Raw genomic sequence first — 25,607 nt, 5'->3', positions numbered from 1 at the left:
CTATATGGAAGCTAAGTAACATCATATTGATGTTGAGTGCTAGTATTCATGTTAAATCATAGACTTGAAAAATTTGAGTATATTATTTTATTTACTTGAATTGTGTGAAGCTTGTGAAAGATAAAATGTAATCACCCAAAAATTGACATCTAGACTATTGGCCCCCTTCTCAACATTTTAGCATTTAATTAATCATTTACCTAGTCCAAATTGCTAATAATTAATTAAGTTGATTATAACCTATAGTTTTACTATGCTGCCTTAAGTTTATTATTTGATTAAAAGAACATGTCCCATTTTAATTAAATAAAAGTCCCTTTTCTCCTAACCCACTTAAAGTGCACACATAAAGTTCTTTTTCTAAATTACAAATTTAAAAAAAAAGGCTCTGTGACTTTTTCCTTATATGGGAAGTCAACTTCTATTTTATTGGTTGACTTGCTTGTACACATGGATCACTCCTATTTTCAAATTCCACCATTGATCTTCCATCATCTTGACCTTGATCTCTACTATCCACATGACTTTAAAAGAGAGAGAGAGAGAGTAAAAGAGAGAGAGAGAGAGAGAGAGAGAGAGAGAGAGAGAGAGAGAGAGCTTCTCCCTCAAAGGATCAACCCACTTTTTGAATATTATTTTGATTAAGTAAAAATAGGTTTTAAAGGACCCAAAACCTTTACATCAATAGAGTTCTACAGATAAACATGAGAGAAGAACAATAGAGAAAAGTATCCAAAAACAACATGAAATAGACCTCAAAAAACAAACAAGAGGTCATACAAGACAGAGTTGGAAAAGACAGCAAAAGAATAGTGAATGAACAACAATCAACAAGCTAAGTAATATTTATCAAGTCAATAGCCTGATCCACTAGAGTGTGCACGGTTTTAGCAGTAGCCTTCACCTTGTCTTTCTTGCTGGTTTCATCAATCTTCTTTGAGTGGGCCTAGGTACGTTTATTTGGTTCTTGAGTATCAAACTCTAAAGGGGAATCCTAGCCCTTATCAACCTCATTCTTCTTCAAGAAATTACTCATATTGTCCACCAATTGTTTAACCTGTTTATCCATATTACCCATCCTAGTTTCAAGTTTGGACACTTTCCCTTGAATGTTGCTGATATCCTTATCCATGACCCTTTTTTTGGCTTCCATCACTGGAATCTTATGCATAAGATTTTTCATTTCTTCAGCATCCCTATGACCTCCAAAAGCTTATCAATGTGCTGTCCTAAAGTTCTTTCTCCTCTAGACATTTTACTAAGTTGTTCCATTTCCTTACTCAACAACAACATTTTATGCTTGAGGATACCCATCTCCTTTTGAATAGAACCAGGGTTGCCAAATATGCCCTTAGAAGACCCTTTCCCACCTTCATCTTTATCACCCAAATATGACATGGACCCCTATTCACCATCATCTCCATAGTCAGATTCCCCACTCATCTTAGTATCATACTTATCCTTCTGTTGCCGTAGGAAATTTATTTTCCTCTCCAACCATTGAGCTAGAGGCTCATCATCAGAAGGAGGATAGACCCTCTCATCTTGACATCCTTTACCCTTTCCTTTGCTTCCACTCCTCTTTTTGTAATGATCTCTGACAATTTCCTCCACAAAGTCACTTTCTCAGTCTCGATCAAAATCTTCCTCCTCAACATTCTTTTTCTTCATTTTAGAGCTACCACCCAAGCCTTTTTTCGAGCTAACCAGACCCCCTTCAGCTTCATCTTGTGTCTCAGAGTCATAGCCCTTATCCTAAATACTCCCTTACGTATCCTGATCAGCCCCTTTCAAGGTTTTGGATTTCAAAACTTTTTTGGATTTTATCAAGTTCATAATCAAAACCATGAGACCCTCATGACAGACATGCTCGCTAGTCAGGTCTTTCTGGATGGCCTGGGTAGATATGGTAAGAGATTGCAAAAGATAGAAAGGAAAATTTACCCTGACATCATGTCAGAAATGGTTTGCCAACATAAAGTGGTATCCATACAATTTTGTAAATCTTCCATTGAACAAAAAGTCAACATTGATCTTAGCTCTAGGGACTTAATTCATAAATTTGTCTATGCCATACACTTGAACTTCAGAAATGTTGATGATATACTCATCCCATTTTATTTTCTTAGAATCTCAGGTATTCATTTATGACTCCAAAGCTACCATCAACTTATTAGCTCTTGCACTGGTATTGGTAAAATATAGAAAATAATTAGTTTCCTAAGCATGTATGAAGTTCAACCACTCACCATAATCTTGAGTTATGGAGTGATATCTTTTAACCTCCATAGTAAAGATCTTGTTCAAGGGAGACTCAACATCAGTAAACATAATAGCATTCAACAAGGCCTCTGCGTGTGGATTCTGCAACTCAAGAATGTACTCAACCATTTTTTCGTATTGACTATTTTAATTCTTTTTTATCTCTCTAATCCTTCCATATCTATTGGGAAATTTTAGTGTTCCCTACATTTCATATCTTCATATCCATGGTTCTGGAAGTAGGACCAAGGATAGTCTTCTCTGCAACATAGTCTTGGGGATGTATCTCATCTATACTTTTCTCAGCTATTGGCTTCATTACCTCAGCAACCTACTATCTTGTATCTTTATCAATGTTCAAAAAAGTTTTTATCTTTTTCCTTTTGGTCTTAAGAGTCTTTCCAAGACACTTAATTACCAAGTCACCCACTAGGAGCATTGCTGGAACTATACTTCTCTTCTTTCTTACTGATAGCTCAAACTAATTGGGGATTAGAGGATTCTCTTTGGGAGGAGGAATCTATAACATAGGGGATAAATTGAAAGACATCACACTCAAAGTATTAACACTCTCTATTTCTTATTGGCACCCTTGTTCCATGTCTCCAATTAGGGATTCCCCTATTCCTTCTATCTCCTATCTAAGATCAAGTTCTATTATTGTTGGTTAGTCATGAATCTCGTTCAAGCCCTTTGATTGCTCTTGATTTCTCCTACTATGAGAGTGAGTCCACTTAATAGATGGAGGGAGATGAATTGAACCTTGAATAAGAGGTTCAAGTTCAACACTTTACTCTATCTTTCCTATAGTGGGAGAAGAAATATCTTTATTAGAACTAAGAATAACCAAGCATGAACTTGAACTAGCACGAGTCTTCTAAACACCACAAGACATTGGTCATGACTGCTTCTTGCTCTTGAGCCATTTCTCCATTCTAGATAAGATGGCTAATGTTCTTTTTTGCAAATCATCCTGCTCTGACAGTATCCAATCAATCTCTAGTAATGGGTAGGCTTCTACTTTCTCAATGTAAGCTAAGTCAATGGTCTCTTCATCCACCTCTTTAGTTACTCCAGAGACATATAATGAGAGGTTGAATCTAATTTAGATTACTTTAGGGAAAATTCTTTGCTAGTTGTAATAATTTGGCTTAGGCTAGAATTCACCCAAGACCAAGGAACTCAAACACAAGCACAATAGTAGACCAAAGAGAGAGTATGATTAGAATGACGATATATTCATTCAACATGCCATATGAAATTACACTAGGAGTGCCTGCATATAAAGGCCTCTAGAGAGCTTCTAGAATGCATAGAAGTCAACAACATGATAAGTCATACAACTAGGCAGATGTCCACCAAATATGGGTTATCCTCCATTAAGCATAGAAGTAAGTGTGATGATGTGAGGATAAGCCCACAATGGTGTAGCACACAAATCAGTGTTGTAGACAACATGTGCTAAAATGGGAGTGCAAATAACTGTGTTGTCAACATGACAACTCAGTGAATAATGAAAACTCCAGTGTTATAGAAACCATGTGTTGAAATAGAGTTGTGTACTTCTATGTTGTCAACATGACAACTCATGAGAGTACACAAACTCTTAAGTGTCTTACCTAAATAAATAATAAAGTAATGCATTAACCTAAGTAAACTTAAGTGTAAATAGTAAATACTTATTTACACCAACACCCCCCCTTAAGTGCAACTTAGGGGATTTCCCTTAAGCTTACGAAAACTAGGATGAAGTGCATGATGGGCCCCTACTACTAGGCCATGTTAGGTACCCATGTACATAATGATATGTAATCTCTCATAAAGTGAAGAAAGAGGGAAAACCTCATGGGAAAAACCCTCCCCCAAAAAGAGAGATGAAAAACACATACGATGTATGGATGGATGGAGTAATCAAGACCCCCCCCATTATGACATACATCCAATATATACATAAGAAAATGATAAGAAGAGGAAGAGAGATAGAATAGGCTCCCCCCCCCCCCCAAAAAAAAGAAGAATGTCTACCAATGACTACTCCAATGAAGAAGCTGATCTAAGACTGTAGAATGGTGTTCCTCTCCTTATGAAGAAATAATGCCAAAGGTACAAATGAGACACTTCTACTATGCAAGGAAATAATCCCATGGATAAGTGATGTCTCTAAAGCCTACTCAACTAGCTGAAGAACCTGTCTCAAAGAACTGTCTACCTGCTCAACAATGAAGAACCCTTCTGCAACTGCTGATCATAAGTATCCATAATCACTTCAACCTATGACGATTGATCATGTAGAGAATGAACAAGAGGGTTAGATGAAGCCCTCATGACAACTAAAGAAGGTGCTACTGCATCAAGAAGAAGAGGTAGATAATCAATACTGTCCCCCAAATCTGTTACTGCTGCTGGACCTGGAAGACTAGATGTGCCCTGCTTTGCTGGACCTATCACTATGGCAATATATGAATGCGGACTGAATTGATGTAGTGACCTCTTTCTGCAACTATTGATAGAACCCCATGTATCTAAATTTTTTGAAGCACTATCATTGGTGTCACTATCAATTTCCACACGGTATGATGTGCAGAGTGGATTAGAGGAAAAGGTAGGTGAACTTTCCTCAAAGTGTACATCCTTCTCCAAAAAAAATTGATGTGCCTCTAGATCCAATAGTTTGTATGCCTTCACACCATCTTCATAACCAATGAAAGTACAAGGCTCAGATGGTTGTGCCTTACATCCCCTAGAAGATATCTTTGCCCATGTAGGACAATTGAAGATTCTAAAGTGTGTCACAATAGGTTTTCTGCTACACCATGCCTCAAAAAGAGTCTTGCCATCTAAGGCTGGATGAGGAGACCTATTAAGAATGTGAGTGGCACTACTGATTTCTTTGACTTTGAGTGATGGATCTAGAGACTTGGCTTGTACCATTCAACTTACCATAGACTTAAGAGTGTAGATCCTCAATGTTGCAACATCTGTCTTATGCAAATTGAATGTTGGCAGATTCTAAAAATCAATTCCCTCAAGTTTGCAAAAGTCTTTTAGTATTCTATTCATAGACATGCTTCTATTGTCCATTCTTAGAACTTTGATGGCTTTCCTCAATTTTTTTTCAACATGAGTCTTGAAGGCTAGAAACTTGTCCAACACTTCATTCTTATGACGAAGAAAGTAGACCCAAGTATATCTTGAAAATTCATCAACAGAAGTTAGTATATAGCGACCCTGGTTGATTGCAAAAGGACCTACTAATGCCATGTGAAGCATTTGTAGAACACCTGGTGCTCTTGAAGACTTCCCTTTTTGTAACTTCCCCTCTAGATGCATATCCACTGAATCTATTGAACATTCACCATGGGAAAAGTTGATTTGAGGTAGACCTTTGACCATTATGTTTGTGCAAAGTTGTTGAAGATAGAAGAAGGAAAGATGTCCAAATTGCTGATGCCATAATTACATAATTGAATTGGATTGAGATAACAAGGCCTTTGAAGGAGACTTGGGCATAAAATGAGAGAAAGAGTATAGCCTTTTGTTATGATTCACTTTCCCCACTACAACCAAATGAGTCATCTTTAAGACTATACACCTATACTTATTCTAGAAGGAACTCAACTCTATCTCCATCTTCAAGGTGAGTGATTTGGTAAATTGAGAGGAGATTTGAACTTAGGTTTGGAACATAGAGAACATATTGAAACTCTCCATTTTCCATTTCCACATTTCCTTTCCCTTCAACTTCCATTTTTGTATCATCTGCCACAAAGATGTGCAGTAGCTTTGATTGCTTCATTGAAGAAAAATCCTCCTTTGAAGAACCCATGTGATAAGAGGCACTTGAGTCATTTATCTATTCCTTTGAAGAGTTTGAATTTTTCATAAGTGCTTGCCCTTTGCCCTTTGAATCTTAAGAAGACCCTTTATCCTTATAAGCATTAAGTAATGGAACATTATGTTTCTTAATGATGTTGGTCAACTCATCAATCTTTTTAAGATAACACTCATGTTCTTCATGACCCATTTTCTTGCAATAGGCACACTTTTTATTCTCCTTATTGTTGTCCACCTTCTTGTTTGAATTTGAGGAAGACTTGCCTTGTTGATTGGATTTTGGTGTTGTCTTTTCTTTATTTTCTGATTTGATCTTCCACTTCTTCTTACCCTTTCCTTTATTTGAAGACTGTCCAGCTAAATTTTGAGAACCCTCATTGTTTGCCACCAATGCTTTAGACTTAGGTGATTTGAGAATCCCCATTGATTTCAACTTCTTTTCTTCTATATCTAATAGATCAACATATTCATCAAAAGTGACTTTCTTATAGGCAGACCCTAATGTAATCTTTGAGGTGTTAAAAGAAGAAACAAATGTGGAATACTCTAATGGAAGCTTGTTATATATGAGATAGATCAATATACCATATTTGATAGAACTCCCACAATTAGTAAGATATGTCCTTAGTTCATTCACTTTGATGATGAAATCATGTATTGAATCAAATGACTTAGGATTTAAGGAGACAAGCTCATCTTCAATTTTGAAAACATCCTCTTTAGACACTTTACCATTTAGGATTTTGAGGGTATCCCAAGCTTCCTTGGATGTATAACACTTCTTAATTTGATACATGATCTTGTCATCAAACCCCAAACATATATCACCTAGGGCTTTCCTATCCATTGCTACCTAAGCTAAAATATCACATGTTGATACTTTATCACGTACTAATTTAGGAAGAGTACCATCTACATATTGTGAAAGTCCATTATGTATTAAGTGATACCACATTTTGATGGACCATGTAGCATAGTTATGTGGAGTTAATTTTGGAAACTTAAAATTTCCCATAGTGTAGAAAATGAAAGAAAATTGCAGAAAAAAAGGAACACGACACCAAGAATGCCCCCCCTTCTCACTAAATCAAGAAACCCCCCCAAAAGAGATGCTTTTGGCACTTTATAAGTAGTAAAATTACAATGGCCACTTTCCAATTTTGGCCTTTGTGGACTTTTGATTTTCCTTGTTACAACCTCTTAATGGATTACAAATATGAAACTTTACAATGTGTTACAATTCTGAAGCAATATGAAGCAAAGAAAGGCCCTATTTCTGAAAGTTACACTTGTGTCCACACAACCCTATAATTTGACTACAGATCTATAAAGTAGACAAAAAATAAAGCACTTTAAAAAAAATGAAACTTGTTTTCAACTCCAAATGTTCCCATACAGAACATTTGAAGTTGCAAAATGTAGGATTATGTAGGTATGGTTGCAAAAAAATGCAATTTTTGACAAATCCGTACACCAAAACCAGAAATAAATTACACCATTTAAAAGTTTAGAAAATTCTACCAAATTTTTTTTTTTAAATTGCACCTAATTTGGAGTCTAGATGACTAAGATATGACCTCCCAAAGTCAAACTACAAAATCAAAAATCAATCTAGAGAGGGGTTTTATTAGCAAAAGACAGGGTTAAATTTGACGGTCATACATCCATCATAGCAGTTCTAATTTTCCCTAGAATAATAGTTAGATGGCTATCAAATTTAGGCTCATGGATTTGATGATGTCAGCAAAAATAGGTCCCCTTGATGATGTTAGCACCAAACAAAAAAGTACACCGTACTATGTGTTATGTATGGACTATAAAAAATTTGGCCTGTACAAGATGATGTGTACTATTGATAGTGTGATGACTGGGTTGGTATGGTGCCAAGGTGGACTACCACGCATTTGCTAAGTCACTGGAATAGTGTGTCCATGTGGATCCAATGACTTGGACGAGTGATGACATGGACTGCACAGTGGCAGTGTACCACATGTTTGAGCGATATTGTGGCATAGTCTAAATAACATCATGTGTCCTTGAATTCTGCAGAGGTTTGGCAGATGTGGGTGAAAGAGTAGACACTGCGTGTCCCTGGGCACAGCAAGTGGGAGGACTGTGGATGCCAGGTAAATGACTTCTCGTTGCCAAAAAGCATAAAATGTTGCCAAAAATTTTGTTTATTGATCCCACATTCATGGGAAATAATATAGTTTTCTATTTAAAGCAAAGGCTAGTGCTAACAAAAAAAAATGCAAGCTGTTGAACCTTGGTTGTTGCTGGTAGGTTGGGCACTGGCCAGATTTGCTAGGTCTGATGCCAATTTTCTAAGGTGCTCAGTTGTATTATTCAGTATGACCCAAAATATTGAACACATCCAGGTTTGTGATAAAGATGCCCACAGAATATTGAATGTTCCTTGTGAATTAATTAATAGAGGAATATTCCTCAAAAATAAATCGCAAAGCTAGGGTGTAACTGCCCGATTTTGCAAAAAAAAATCTTTGACTAGAAAACTGACAGAGAAATTCCAAAAATAGAAATTTGAAATATAAAATTGCAGAGATGAAATTAAATGCAGATATGAAAAAAAATAAAGTTAGATCAATTAAATGACCATACCCGATTTGCAAATCGGTGCCTTTAGGTGCCGGTTTGCAATTTTTTTTCCTTACAATCAACTTTAGCCCAACATAGACAAATTTATAGTCGATCTTCACTAAATCGATGTTACAAACGCAATGGCAAGGTTAGATCTAACTCTAGACACTCCCAATTTTTGTAGATTCTCTAAATTTAGGTCGAGGTGTTGAAGCATGAATGGTTTCAAATGACTATGTGTAGAGAATCTCTCCAAGCTTTGATACCATGTAAGAATTTGGCTTAGGCCAGAATTTACCCAAGACCAAGGAACTCAAGCACAAGCACAAATATAGACCAAAGAGAGAGTATGATTAGAATGATGATATATTCATTCAATATTCCATATGAAAGTACACTAGGAGTACTTGTATATAAAGGCCTCTGGAGAGCTTCTAGAATGCATAGAAGTCAGCAACATGATAAGTCATACAACCAAGCACATGTTTGCTAGATATGGGTTATCCTCCATTAAGCATGGAAGTAAGTGCAATGATGTGAGGATAAGCCTACAATGGTGTAGCATGAAATCAATGTTGTAGACAACATGTGCTAAAATGAGAGTGCAAATAACTGTGTTGTCAACATGACAACTCAGTGAATGATGCAAACTCCAGTGTTGTAGACACCATGTGCTGAAATAGAGTTGCATACTTCTGTGTTGTCAACATGACAACTCATGAGAGTACACAAAGTCCTAAGTGTCTCACATAAATAAATAATAAAATAATGCAATATAATAAAATAATGCATTAACCTAAGTAAACTTAAGTAAGTGTAAATAGTAAATACTTATTCACACCAACACTAGAAAAATTGGTTCTAGTAGAGTAAGTCAGTAAACTCGTGGATTTGATCTCAACTTTGAGCTTACGGACATCTTGAATGGTTTTGTATTTATAGTGTCTAAGCTCGACAAGGAATGTGTAACCTGAACCCTTCCTTGTCTTAGAACTCTTTTCAACCTCTGTCGATTGTTTGCATATTTTTATCAACACAAAAGGGTCAAGGTAATGATGAGGTAGCCATAGTGGTTTTCCCTCATATCTTCCAATTCTAAGATAAGTTAATTTGGGAGATTGGGTAAAGAAACTACCATAAATATCAATTGATTGGGTGGCTTCCTCTGACAATCTCATATCCTCTTTACCTTCCACTTCAAATACCATTTTGGCTAGGATGGTGTCTTGGAATATTTTAAAACCTTTAGATTTTTTACTCTTCTATAAGAGAGGTTAATACTCATATTTGGGCATACTTAAGTTCTAGTCCAAGTGTGGCAATCCCTTCCATTCCTTGCCACAAACTAGAATGTAAAACAAGTAGGAAGTCATATAGAAACTAGATGTTCTAGAGGCTTGGGAGAGCTCTTCTTGCAACCTAGTAGCTATTATGTTTGCCCAATCAATGAAATTATCTTCCCCTATAATAGTCTGAATGAAAAAGTACATCTAGTTCTCACAATGAAAGGCACATGGGTTACCATTTACTTTGTTTAGTAGTTTGATGAAATCCCTAATCTCAAGGATCATGTGTTCTCTAGTTAAAGGTCTTGCAAGATGGAAACCTCCTCTCTCAGACTTGAAAAGACAAATTTTATAAATATTTTTGTTCAACTTTGTGACATCTGTGAAAAATTGGGCACAAGAGGAACTGATAGTCCAATCTTCATAAATTTGATGTGGGGGAATTCTCAAAGCACCCATTATAGCAACTTGGCTCACATATACCAGGACTTCACCATTGAAAGTGCAGATACATTTCTCAGCTATATCATATCTATCCCTACATGCTAAGACTAATTTAGGGCAAGGGAAGACTTCTAGAAAGGTAGACACTTGCAACATACCACTATCTAAGACTTTTTGGGATATGGAACTAGGCTTTGGATTTGTGAGTCTAGCTAGCAATTTTCTCATGTCTTCCTTAGGAAGGAAGATGTCTTCCATGTTAGGTAGAATGATACTAATGATAGAATCTCTATCTTTTTCAAGTAGTTTTGGGAAAAAAGGAGTGGCCATGATAAAAATTTAACCAAACAAAAGTGATACAAAAGAATGCACAAATCTAAAGTAATGCAAAAGGAAAGACACTTGAAAAATTAGAGCCTAGAGACTCATTGAGACAAGCACATGCAAATTTTCAAAAAATAAAGCTTTAAACTATCACAACATACATCTAAACCAAATAAAGTAATTTTGACCAAAAGAAAAAATAGTAGGGGAATGAAAACAAGGCAACTTCCATTTAAGATGGAGAGCCTAGACTTAAAGTGTGCAGATGGATAACAAGAGTGATAAAAAGATATGATTTACAATTATTAAACCTCACTTGAGTTCTATATGTGCTATTATATGCCTTACCATTATTACCCTTAACCCTTCATTAATGCAAATAGTTTCTGTAGATTTAGTAACATTGTGCTTCCACTAAGTTGTCAACCCACACACATGGCACCGAAATCATTCATCTTTGTGACCGGGAAAACATGGATAGTTGAACTAAAAAGTAGTTCAACATTTGAGTTCAATAGTTGTGAGATATTGGAAACCATGCTTATAACAACAGACTAGACATGAAGGTGAAACTGTGAACTTGAATCTTGAACAAAGTGTTCAATGTTCAAGTTCAACATTGATAATGAGAGGCAGGATTCGTGAAGTGTTGAACCTTCTTCCAACTTGACCAAAAGGAATGATGAATTGATGAACCTTGAGAAATGAATGAATTGTTCAATGTTCAAGTTCACAAATTTGTTCAACCAGGAGACAAAAATTCCAAAAGGTTAAGATTCACAATGGGACTTAAGAAAGGAACCTGATTCCTTTATAAAAGATTAACTATTTCCCTATTTATGTTCAAGAAATATATGTGGGCCATTTATGGGTAACAACTAGCTCTATCTGGGGATTTAGAGTGTTAGGGACTGAAAAGGAATTCAAACATCTCTATTTTCACACTTAGACTAACTACAAGGAACAACACCTAAGAAAAAACACAAACAAAATTTTTAAAAACCTAAACTAAGACACAACAAAATTGTGAAACAGAAAAACTAAAGCTGAAAATGTTTCAAGTCATGTCCGTTATAGGGAAATGGTAAATCAGTGCCATCTAAGTGCCTAAGCCTAAAATAATTTGGCCCAAGGAACTTTCAATTTTGAATGGCCCCTTCCAAAGTGATTCAATTTTTTTGTGTATGCCCCTTGGCTCTCTTTTTTTATCCCAAAGGAATACCTTATCATTTTCCATGAAATTCCTAGGCCTAGATTTCCTATTAAAAATATTTTCAACCCATGCCTGGTGAATAGTTACATGGTCCACTTCTCTCTCCCTTTCTTCTTCAATCAACATGAGATAAAAAATCCTTTTCTCTAATTAATTTTGAAAAATTTCATCCTCAATTACCTTTTGTAACTTGACTATAGTCAATTCCAATGGTAGAGATAGTCATGCATCGAACCCGTATACCAATTCAAATGGTGTCATCCCGATTAATCTCTTAGGAGTAGTTCAATCAGCCCATAGTGCTTTATACAAACTTTTGTGCCAATCTTTCACATTATCACTCACTAGTTTCCCCATAATTGAAATCAGGTTCTTGTTTGAAGATTTTTCCTGATCATTATCCTATGGAAAGTAATTAGAGGAATGAGACAAGTACATTCCATTATCATAGTAGAAAAAATGTAGTTGCCTCAAGGAGAAGTTTTGGGCATTATTAGTTACTAGTTTCTCAAGGACACCGAATCTAACAAGGATATTCTCCATTAAGAATTTACTAACCACTTCAGAGGTAGTCTTCTTGATGGGTATTGCTTCAACCCACTTGGTGAAGTAATCAGTTGATGTCAAAATATGGGTGTGTCCTGAACTTGAGGTTGCATGCAAAGATTCTATAGAGTCTAACCCCCATTCTTTAAATGATTCTTCAATAACCATAGGCTTTAGAGAAAGCGTGCCCATTCTAGGTTTTTGAGCAAACAATTTACACTTCTCACACTTCCCAACCCAGTTATACATGTTAGAAAACATTCTAGGCCAATAGAATCCATTTATTAGTATTTTGAAAGTAGTTAGTTTGGATGAGAAATGACCATTGCAAGCCTCATTGTGGAGGGAATTAAATAATTTCCCCTATTGATCTTTTTCCACACATCTTAGGAATGTGCCATCAAGACCCTTCTTATACAACACATCATCAACAATGGTATATTTGGTAGCTTTCAATCTTAGGCTTCTTTTTTCCTTACTGGTGAGGTGTTAAGGACATTCTCCATAAGTAATAAAATGAGCAATATCAGAGAACCAATCATCTTTAAGGCCTACTAGTAATGCACAAGAGTGGTCTTCTACAATGTCTCCTTTACCATCTGCCATTAGTTTACACAAACCATGGCCTATTACTAGCTTGGTGAGTTTTATTTCAAGATCAAATTCTTAAACCTTTGATACCCAATCCAGCCTATTATTGATTGACACTTCCTATTGGGTGAGGATACTCTTTACAAATAAGCTTGGAGTGAAAATAAAAAAGTAGCTAAGTGTGAATGCAAGATGTAATACCTAAATTTTTTTATTGCCTTGATGATTGAGAAGGCTTACTTTTCTGCCAATGAATATCTTAATTCATAATTCTTCAAGGGCACACTCATGAAGGACATAGGAACCTCAGAGTCTATTACATCTTGTTGAAACAAGATTGCAGACATAATGTGTTCACTAGTGTAACAATGGATAACAAAATCTTTTTTATAATCTGGGTGAGCAAGGACTGGCACCTTAGCAATGGAAATTTTAACTTCTTTCAATGCTTTCAATGCTTCTTCACTCCATTTAAAAACCAAATTCTCACTAAGAAAATTAGTGATAGGCCTAGTTATATCAATGAAATCAAGTACGAACTTCCTCAAGAAGTTAAGGATAAAATTGAATCAAGCATTGAAGTTGATATGTATTGCCCCCTCATGATCAAAATCGAAATGAGATAGAGGAGAAACAACAAATTGATAAATTTGATCAAATTAAAAAAAAGATAAAGTTCTTGATATAAGATGAAAGATATAAGAATCATAGAACCAAGGTAGATCATCAAGAATGAAATATTATGCCCCAAAGGTGGATTAGAAGAAAAGAAGTGGGGTGAAAGTGAATGGAAGGTAGAAATTTGAAATATATGGAAAGAAACAAAAAGAAGAAAAGAAATTTTTTTGTAACAAATAAAATGCCCCAAAATACATCAACTATTTAAAATAGAAATTTTGATTGAGATCATGAAAGAAGATAAGGAAATGAAGATCAAAACATGACCAGAGTTGATTAAAATTCCACAAGAAAGATGAAGGGAAAACCCTCTCAAACTCATAATCTAGCCTAGAAATGCAAACTAACATGAAGTCTAATAATGAAAGCTACATGAAAATGCAAAGGTGTACTTGAAAAAAAGAAACTTTAACATAGGATTTTGTATTCATCATTCATTAGAGAATGTAAACGAACTTATTTTCATCATTGGGCCATTATTAACGGACATCAAAAAATCACACAATCATCACTAGTCACAAGCACGACTATGAAGATATGAATGTGATTTATATAGGATTGGAATGTGGAAAGATTCTAACAAAAGAATCAAATACATAAAGATCAAGATGACTTTGATGTTAGCTTATCCAATTTAATGTAGCAAAACCATGCTTGCATCAAGGCATAGTTGCTAGGATGACCATAAGAATGGTTGTGCAAAATTAGTCAAGGATGATGCCTCAAATCTCCTAAGTGTTTCAAGGGGACAACAAGATAAACTCTAGAGTTTCAAGACCACACCCACAAGAAGAAAAAAAATAAAAGCATACCCCATGCCCCAAGTCCTCCAGCTATGCATCCCAAAGAGACTTACTAGACAAGGGCACTCAAAAAAAATCAATAATTATCAACACACAAAGAAAATATCATGACATAGGTCAATCATTAAGTGTTTGTGTTTAAAAATTTAATTATGTTAACTGATACTGAATTCTGAGGACAAGGATCGAATGCTTGCAAGAAGGTAAGATCACATGACAAAATTGGGTAAGACCAAAATGATAAGTGTTGAAAAATACTCAATGTCAAGGGCTGTATTGAAAAATACAATTGGGTTGGTGTTGAAATTACCATTTGTGAGGTGTACAAAAGACTAATGTAGCCAAGAGACCAAAGCTAACATAGTTATGCCTCCTAGACAAAGACCAATTCCAAACCAAGGCAACAAGGACAAGGCATGATGGATAAAGGCTAAGTGTCCAGGACACACACTAAGAAATAGGGGTGCAAAGGCCTCAAGTAGCACCCATTTCCAGGTTTTCACCATTGGGATTTTTTTTTTGTACCATAACTATTCTTTTGTACCATGCCTAGGGGCTTGTTTAAGACCATGGAGTGCTTTCTTAGTTTACACACATAGGATTTTTTTTCACAAATGAAAAATACTTTTGGTTTTGCTATATACACTGCTTCTTTGATGACACCATTTAGAAAGGTAGTTTTAATGCCCATTTGATGCATCTTCCACCCTTTAGATGCTGCAATGGCTATACTAGTTCTGATAGAGGTGTATCAAGTAATTGGAGCAAATGTCTCTTTATAATCAATTCTAGCCTTCTGAGATAAATTACAAGCTACAATTATGGCTTTGTATTTTTGAATACTACCATATGTGCATGTTTGATTTTAAATAACCATTTGGAGAAGACACCATTTTTCTCTTTAGGTCTAGGTACTATGTCACATACATCATTTTTTAGTATGGATTGATATTCTTTAATCATTGCATATTTCCAAGGTTGACATGATAATGTTGTTTCAACACTTAATGGTTCTAGTTTGATAAGTGTAGATACTAGAGAAACATAGAATGAATGACTTCTCATTCTCTCACTTTCTTTGAACACTTCATCTGGTTCTACTTGTTTTTCTTTAATCATCTTTCTTTCCTAGAGCGGCTTCTTTTTATTGTTAGGGTTTTCAATATTTCTGTTATTAAAAAGTGGGAGTACATGATCTTCTGAACCACTCCCCCTTTAATTCTCAACTATGAGATTGTCATCTAATTCTATAGTTGATTCTATGTTTGAATCACCAATATTCTTAGAGAGGTTAAAATAAGTGTCTTCTTATTTTATTTTTATCTCTGTCAATTTCAATATTTATCTATCTAGAAATGTAAACCCTATAATGTTTGGAGGATTTACTATATCCTACAAATATGTCTTTCTTTTAATTATGGTTCTAGTTTAGTTCTCTTTTATTTTGGAATATGAATATATATGGGACATCCAAAAATTCTTAGATGACTTAAATCTAGTTTTTTTCCTTTAAATACTTCTTCAAGGGTTATGTTCTCTAAAATTAAATGAGGATATCTATTTTGAATGTATACTACATTATTAGATGCTCCAACCTAGAATGAGATATGGAGATTTTGGTCATGCATCATGGCTTTGGCAGATTCTATAATAGATCTATTTTTCCTTTTTGCTACTCCATTCTGTTCAGGATTATAGGATACAAAAAAGTCCCTCTTAAACCCAATAGAGGTGAATAATTATTTAAATTCACTCCCATTGTCTAATCTTAGTGTTTTTACTTTCTTCTTAGTTTTGTTTTTTTATTGGTTCCTTAAACTCTTTGATTTTGGATGACACTTCATTTGATTCCTAAAGTTTTAGAAAGTAAATCCAGGTTTCTCCTAGAGAAATGATCTATAAAAATTACATACTACAAACACCCACTTAGGGAAGGGACTGACATAGAACCACATAGATCAATGTGAATAAGTTCACGTATGGTTTTGGATTTATGTTCACTTTTGGAAAAATATCATTTGGTTATTTTTTCTAATGCACATCCTTTTCATGTTCTAGCATGACTAGGTTTTACACTAGGTAAGCCTGTTAAAATCTTTTCTATAGATGGTAAGGGACATAAATGAAGATGGCCAAGTCTTCCATGCCATACTTCATTTGAGTTTTAAACTTCATGGTTCAAGGCTAGGTTTTAATGGTTAAAAACTTTGTACAAGCTTCCATCTGTAAAACCAATGGTGAGTGCATTCTTAATATTGGAGTTCTTAGGATAGGATATAACTTTATCTTCTTGAAATGTGATACAATACCCTTGATCTACAAGGATAGAGATTGAAACAAAATTTATTTTGATGTCATGTACAAATACTATATTGTTTAGCTAAAGAGTAACTCATATTTTCAGTTGTATTAAACATGATCCAATTCCTTTTACTGGGTATGTAGAGATATCACCTATTGTTACTTCTTCAATGGATTAATCTTTAAAGGTTTCAAATTTGTCTTTGAATCTTGTAATTTTATGAGATGCTCCACTATCTATTATCCATGTAATTTTTTAAGAGTTTAGTTCACTCAATAAGGCTAATTAAAATGCTAAGTTTTCATCCTTAAATTTTTCTAGGGTAGTTTGAGTTTTGTTCCTTTCTCAGAAGACTTTGTAACCATAGCCAAATTTGTCACATTTGCAACATTTTACTTTGGACCAATCTCTTTTATTTTATTTTTTATTTCCTTTTCCTTTTTTTTTTCATTTAAACTGGCCCTTCTTTCCCTTACTAATTTGTATTAGTTTAAAGAACTTTAATGTCTCCCTCTTGATTTGGATCAATTCCTCTTGTGATTAGTCTTGACTCTTCTTGGGTGCAATCATTCTTGAGTTGGTCAAAAGGACCTACTAGAACTGTGTGAACCAACTCAAGAACAATTGATGCTCTTGAGGACTTCCCTTTATCAATCTTCTCTTCTAGATGAATATTCATGGAACAAGCTGAACATTCACCCTTAGAAAAGTTGATTGTAGGTGGAGCTTTGACCATATTGTTTGAGTAAAGTTGATGAAGATAGTAAAAGGCTAGATGACCATACTGCTCATGCCATAATTTTCTTTGTGAATGAGATAGTGTCAACAAGGCATGTAAAGGAGACTTAGGCACAAAGTGGGAGAAGGAATAAAACCTTTTTTCATGATTGACTTTACACACTACAACCAATTAATCATCTTTAAGATTGCACACCATTATTGAATTAGGAAGGAATTCAACTTTATTTCCATCTCCATAGTGAGTGATTTGGTAAATTGAATGGAGATTGGTGCTAAGGTTGGGAACATAGAGAACTTCTTTGAACTCTCAATTTTCCATCTCAACTTTTCCTTTCCCTTCAATTTCCATTTTTGTATCATCCCCTACAAAGATGTGAGGTACCTTAGAGTGCTTCAATGAACAAAAGTCTCCTTTTGAAGAACCCATATGATAGGAGGCACCTAAGTCAAGAATCCATTCCCCTAAAGAATTTGAACCAACCATAAATGCTTTCCCTTTTCCCTTTGAAGTGGGTGGAGTTGAATCCTTGGAAGCATTTGGCACATTGATTTTTTTCTTTCTAAGTAAGTTTTCCAACTCATCGATTCTCTTAGTCTTGCAATGACACTCATCATGATTTGGTTTGTTGCAATATGCACAAAATACTACAACTGCCTTGCTATGGGGAGGAAGATTGTTGTGTCTTTGATTATGATTTTTGCTTCCACTACTTTTTCTTGCTATTGTATAAATTTTTCCTTGTTGATTTGAGTGGTTTTCACTATAAGCCACCAGTTCTTTGGTCTTCAATGACTTGAGAATTCTCGTATCTATCAGCTTGGATTGTTCCAACATCAACATTTCTACAAATCCATCAAATGTAGGCTTAGTGAAGGCAATTCCCATGGTCAACTTGTAAGTGTTGTAACTCGACAAAAAAGATGCATACTCTGAAGGTAGCCTCTTCAAGATGTGATGAATCAATCAATGATTCTTCATGGGATTACCACAATCTTTAAGTAGTACTCTCAACTTATTGGCTTTGCTGATATAGTCTTGAGTTGTGTCAAAATTCTTAGGATCCAATAGAAGTAGATTATCCTCAAGTTGGAATCCCTTTTCCTCATCCACCTTACCATACAACCTTGCAAGTTTGTCCCAAGTATATTTAGCTTCCTTAAAGATGGAAATGTGGAAGAAGAGATCTCTATGAATACAAATCCTGATAATTCCTAAAGCCTGATTGTCTTTAATTTTCCAATCAACTAGTGCTATAGCATTAGTGGGTTTGTAATTGTACCATCAACATATAGAATTAAACCTTTTTCCATTAATCTACTCCATACAATATCTTTTCATGTAGAATAATTGTGTGAAGTTAGAAGTTGAGTTTTAGGTGAACCTATGATGCAAAAAATTAAAAGAGCACAAGGAGAGACACAAGACCACAAGATACCCCCCTATTCACTCAATTAAAGAACCCCCCAAAAAAGATGCTTTTGGCACTTTATATGTAGTGCATTTACAAGAGGCCACTTGTTAAAGTGGACAAAATTGGGCTTCTAATTTTTCTGTTTACAACTATCTTTTGAGGTTCAAATGTGGTACTAAGCACTATAGCTCAAATTTACAACAATTTTGAAGAGTAATCAAAGAAATATAATGCAGAAAAGGATCTAATTCTAAAAGTGATTTTTTTTCCACATAATCCTATACTATGATTGTAAATCTAGAAAGTAGACAAAAATTAAGCACTTTAAAAAAATGAAACTTGAAAATGTGTCCAGATGAGCCCATACAGAGTGTTTGAAGTTGTAAAATACAGGATTAGACAGGTACAGTCACCAAAAAATACAATTTCTAACAAATTCGTGCACCAAAACTAGAAAATAATAGCACCACTAAAAATTTTAAGAAATTCTACCCAAAATTAAAAAAATTGCACCGAATTTGGAGTTTGGATGATTGAGTTATGGTCTCCCAAAGTCGAATTGTCAAATCAAAATTGCATCTAGAGAGGGGTCTAGGTAGCAAATTGTGAGGTTAAATTTGATAGTCAAACGGTCATCACAATAGGTCAATTTGGCCTTAGGATGATGGTTAGATGACCATCAAATTTAAGCTAGTATTTTGATGATGCTAGCAAAAAATTGTCCTCCCTAGGTGATGTGATAGGTGACATTAGCATATGACTGCTGAAGTTAGCTTGTATAGACGAGGTTAACATGGTGGTAGGCATGGTAGGTAACATGCAGTACAGATCTGATGTGGATGCTAAGTCAGATAGTTAGGCAGTCTGTTAGTGGCACGTGTCTGTTGACATGTTTTGATTAGCTAACTAGGACCTTCATAACTTGTAAGGTGTAGAGTACATGTGGAGGGGCTACTTAGGTGCCATGTGGCAAGGCTTGTGTTACATGGTTGGCAGACTATAGGTGTTGACATGGCACTTATAGTTGAGTGGACAGGGCACTACAAGGCATGTTAGGCATTACTGAGTTGGCACTGTATGAGGGAAAGAAAATGGTGACTGCGAAGGCTGACCAAAGTTTAAATCAGCACTGGGGAGTTTGCAAAAATGATCGAGAAAACAACAAAAATAGTGCTAGTAGTGTAGGTTTATCCCACATGCACTATGGGAAGAAACTCAAAGGAGTTTAACAGTAAGGGACCACTAGTGTAAATAAACAAAGCCACTGTGGAAGTGGTTTTATAGCCAATCAATGATGTCGTCTACTAGATTCCCATGTGGTCAGCTAGAAGTTGCTTGTTGTATGGAAAAGACCACCAAAAATGATGCTGATGGAATATTCTAAAATGACAATAAATATTCCTTGCAGGGGCTAGGGTTTCACCACCCAGTGCCTACAAAAAAAAATTCTTTGTAGGCCTAGTAGGCCAATTTTTTTTTGAAAAATTGCTCTAAAAATACAAAATAATGTTGAGGAATTAAAATACCAATCTAAAAAATAAATTTGCAGATCTAATAAATGATCATACTAAATTTGTAAATTGGGCCTTTGCATACCGGTTTGCAAAAAATGTTTGTCTCAAATTCAACTATGGCCTAGGGTAGGCAAATTTATAGTCAAATTTCACCAAATTGATGCTCTGAACACAATGGTGAGGTGCTCTTTGGCTCTAGACACTCCCAATGACTATGATACTCTAGATCTAAGTCGTGGTCCCTTGGAGAAGTGAGGCAACAAGATGGTCTCCAATGGCTATGTGAAGAGAAATTCCCTCAGCTCTGATACCATGTAAGAATTTGCCTTAGGGAAAAATCACCCAAGATCAAAGAACTCAAGCACAAGCACAAAATGGACCAAAGTATGATCTGAATAACAATATGATATTCAATTGATGCACATAAACACTAGGAGTGCTTTTATATAAAGGCCTCTAGAATGCATCTAGAATGTATAGGAGTTATCAATATGATAAGCCTCACAACTAAGCACATGTCCACCAAGTGTGGATTATCCTCGATTAAGCATAGGAGTTAGTGTGATGATGAGAGGATAAGTCTACAAAGGTGTGTCACCAAAATTATGTTGTAGACACCATGTGCTTAATTAAGAATGTGAATAACTATGTTGTCAACATGACAACTTAGTTAATTATGCAAACTCCAATCTTGTAGACACCATGTCTTGAATTAGAGTTGCTTACTTCTGTGTTGTCAACATGACAATTCATAAGAGCATGCAAACTCTTAGGTGTAAAACTAATAAATAATAAAATAATGCATTAACCTAAGTAGACTTAAGTAAAGTTTAAATAGCGAATACTTTTTTACACCAACAATAATTGACTCTCCATTGTTCATCTTGATATAAAGAAGTTGTTGTTTTAGTGTGAGCAGCCTACTAGTATTATTAATTTCAAATGTATTTTTAATAGTCATGAATATCTCATATGTAGTTTTGAGACTTGATATAGATGATAGTATGTGGTCTCTAATAAAATCTATAATGATCTTCATAGAGTTACTATTATGTCTTTTCCAAATTATTTTATTTGGATTACTTTTAGGCATAAATTTATTTTCTTCCATATATCCTTCTAATTCCAACTCTCGAAGGATGATTGTTATTTGTATCTTCCATGATGCAAAGTTAGAGGCTCCTCCAAGTCTATAGTCTAACCTTACATGATTCACCATGTTTGTAAATAGAGATAATTTAGTGGATCTAACATCTCAATGAAACTGAATATTTTTCTCTATTAATTAGGCTTTGATATCATGTAAATAGTTACATGATCTCTGATAGAGTGATATATACAAAATTTTGATAATAATTGAATGAAGATCTTCTATGAACAAAATCAATTTGAATACCTTTTATATATAATGTAGTATTGAACAATTTAATACTTAAATATATGTAACAACTAAGATTTTGTAAATGATATTATGCTTAAGACTGATGTTCCAAATCACTATAGAAGATACTTGACATGTTATTTTTTCAATTACTTTCTCTTAGTAGTGATATCACTATATATATAAGGGTAAGGAGTTAAGCCTACATAGAGACATGGCTCCATGTGGCTTATGGCCATGTACAGTCATGTTGCTATGTCGACCCAACCATACACAAACCTTTATACCAAACTAAGATCTCGTTGGTTCATATGACCGATAATGATACACAGTGTACATTATATAGCCCAATGAGAATATAAAGGAAACCCTGATAAGAATATGTTATTATTATTTTTATTATAATACATATATATATATATATATATATATATGAAATTACATATACTTAATCTAATATGTGCTTCAATTTGACTAAAGCTACATTTTAACATGCAAGATGCAAGTATTGATTAAAGGGACTAACTGATTAAAGTAGGGTTTTAAGATTAAGGAGAAGTTTATTAATTATCATGCAATAAATAGTTGTTCTTGCATGGAGAAAATATATGTACATGATCTGCGATAGAAACATGTTAAAGTTTTAGGTTCACTCAATATTGCAAGTGATTCTTTTGAATGTCAATAGAAGAATCTATTGCTCAATAATAAGATTCATAGTGAAAATTAAGTTACATTGTAGAGACATGCTCTAAAAAATAATGAATATGTAAGTACTTTGAATTAGTTAGGATCAGTCAATCATTGTTTTATCAACATATTTTTATTTTTTATTGTCATTTTTTTTTTTTGATTGAAATACTTAAAAACTTTTGAGGATTTCACGGAGTAGGGAATTTTAGTAGTTCTTCATTAGGTACATATAGAGAATTTGTAAGATAATTTTGTAAATGGATAATATGTTTATCTTATAGCTATAGTAATATTAAAACTTAAAGCTCCTTGCATTGACAAAGAACTATAGCTTAGGGATAATATATTAATTAGTGATTAAAACAGTTTTTTCTAACTAATTACAAGCTTTTGTTTTCTCTTATCTATTTTCATTTTCAAAGAAGAGTATTTAAACATGCTTGAATGTTAGTGTAATCACCTAAAAATGGTCATCTAGACTATTAGCCCCCTTCTCAGCATTTTGGCTAAATTAATTTAATCACTTACCTAGACCAAATTGCTAATAATCAATTTATTTGATTATAACCTATAGTTTGACTATGCTATCCTAAGTTCATTATTTGATTAAAAGAACATGTCCCCTTTTAATTAAATAAAAGACCCCATTCTTATAACCCACTTAAAGTGCACACATAAAGTCCTTTTTCTATTTTGCAATTAAAAGAAAAGGCTTTGTGACTTTTGTCTTATATGACAAGTCAACTTATATTCTATTGGTTGATTTGTGTGTGCACATGGATCACTCCTATTTTTGAATTCCACCGTTGATCATCCACCATCTTCATCTTGATCTCCACTGTCCATACACCTTTAAAAGGGAGAGAGCTTTCCCCATCCATGATCCATCTTTTGAACATTGTTATGCTGCAGGTTTTCTTTGGAGCTTTGTGGAGAACTTCTCTTCCTTGTCTACATTCTCTCATCCATGGCATTTTAGCTTAGATTCATGTTGCATGTTATTTTAGCTTCTATTTTGCAATAATCTCTCACATAGCTTAATATTTGGATTGTAACACTCTCATCCATGCTTAGAATAGCTGCATTTTTCATATTCATTCTAGTGTAGTCTTCATATTTGCATTTGCATCCTTGAGGAACTCCTTGGGACATTTGCATTCTTGCATCTTGTCTTTGGAACCTCCCATTGCATGGTTTACTAGCAAGAAGAGTATCTCTAAGGCTCATCTGAGAGCTTTCTTATTCTTGAAATATACTCTCTTGCACTCCATGGATAGGGAGCTCTAAGCCGGCATCCAAGCATTCCAACTCATGGAATCGTTTGGATAGAAGGGTTTAGAGTGTGACACTTTCGAGTGTACAGTTAGTAGGAGAATAATTCAATATCTTATTGGCTCTAACAACCTTTTAAAATAGAAATAAGAATCACAATCTCCTAGACAAGAGAATACACAAATTACTAGATTATTTCATGTCTTACATAATGTCAATATATAATTTCATTGTATGGTTCTATAAAAAGTTTTCTAAAGGTGATAAAACTTGGCAATTCATTTTACAATATTAGTTCTGGAAAAAATCTTATCACATTATGTGGAGGTTTTCCAATTTCCAATATAAGAGAACACATTAAAATGAGACATGTCTAACAATACAAAAATCTCTACATGAGAGAATTATTTAGTATAGGGACCAACTAAGTAAAGTGCAGGTTTTCAAGATTAAGAAGAAGTTTATCAATTATTAGGAAAAATATAGATTTCCCTACAAACAAAAATAATGTTTACAAAAATTCTGACATGAACATGTTAAAGTTTTAGATTTGTTCCATACTATAAGTATTTCTCTTAAATGCCAACACAAGAAGCTATTTCTCAACAACAATATTTAGTTGAGACAATTCATTTATGTTATAGAGACAAATACCCTAAGAAAAACACAATAAATATGGAAGTACTTTGGACTCATTAGGATTGGTCAGTCGGTGTTTGATCAATATATTTTTCTTTATTTTTTTATTTTTGATTGGGTGTGTGTAAAAGATATATTAATTTTTAATAACTCAATTGGGTTATGGAAAATTTCAAAAAGTGGCTAAGCTTGGTAACAAAGCCTAGCAAAAATTAATATGAAAAAAAAAACCCAATTATGTTTTGATGTTCTCCAAAACCTAATCATGTTTTTGTCATGCCCAGATTTACAATGCAAAACACAACCAACAATTTTTTTTGAAAGGTGAACTAAAGGATATCATGAAATGACCTATACTACGTTATGAAGGTTCTATCAAACTATGGGGTGATAGAAATATAGCAATTCATGTATACTCAAGAACATTATAAAGTTTCTCATTTGATCATTGAGTTTGGAAAAGATTAATTTAGTTGGTGTGAAGGAATTTGTTTTCATTCAAAATTATGTACTTCAAGTTTTCCACGAGAGGCCAATTTTCTTCCTAACATTAATTAAAAATCTAGGTTATGAAATAGTAGCTAGGTGATGCTAGCATATCAAATTTCACATCCTATCCTTGAAATGAGACATTACGTAAGTATATGAGAAGCACGATTTTTGAATTGATGTGGTTATAGTGGCTCAATAGTTGCGATTGTGAAGATGTTTTATAATTGCCCTAGGTAAATAACTTTAACTCATTACTTTTTATGTCCAAAATTGATCTAGTTTATTATGACATGGTAGGATTATTTTAATGAGTTCTTATGTTTTATCCTTTAATAACCTCAATCATATTGATGGCTTACTAGTTAAGTACTGCTAACTAGACTATTAGATTTATCATCAATTATTTTTTTGTTTATCATAAAGTTTTTTCTAATTAATTTATTATTATTATTAATGTTATGATAATTTCCTTTTATACTTAAAATTTAAATCAAATATACCTGACGTGGTGCAATACTAATCTAATGTAGCTATTTTATGTACCAAGTAATTTCATAGTATGCATGTACAAAGGTACATACA

Source organism: Cupressus sempervirens, chromosome 4 (genome assembly GCF_028749045.1).
Source record: "Cupressus sempervirens isolate cs-2001-9-10 chromosome 4, ASM2874904v1, whole genome shotgun sequence".
In the NCBI taxonomy this organism is placed as follows: domain Eukaryota; kingdom Viridiplantae; phylum Streptophyta; class Pinopsida; order Cupressales; family Cupressaceae; genus Cupressus; species Cupressus sempervirens.
The sequence above is the reverse complement of the archived record's forward strand: the minus strand, read 5'-3'. Positions refer to the sequence as shown.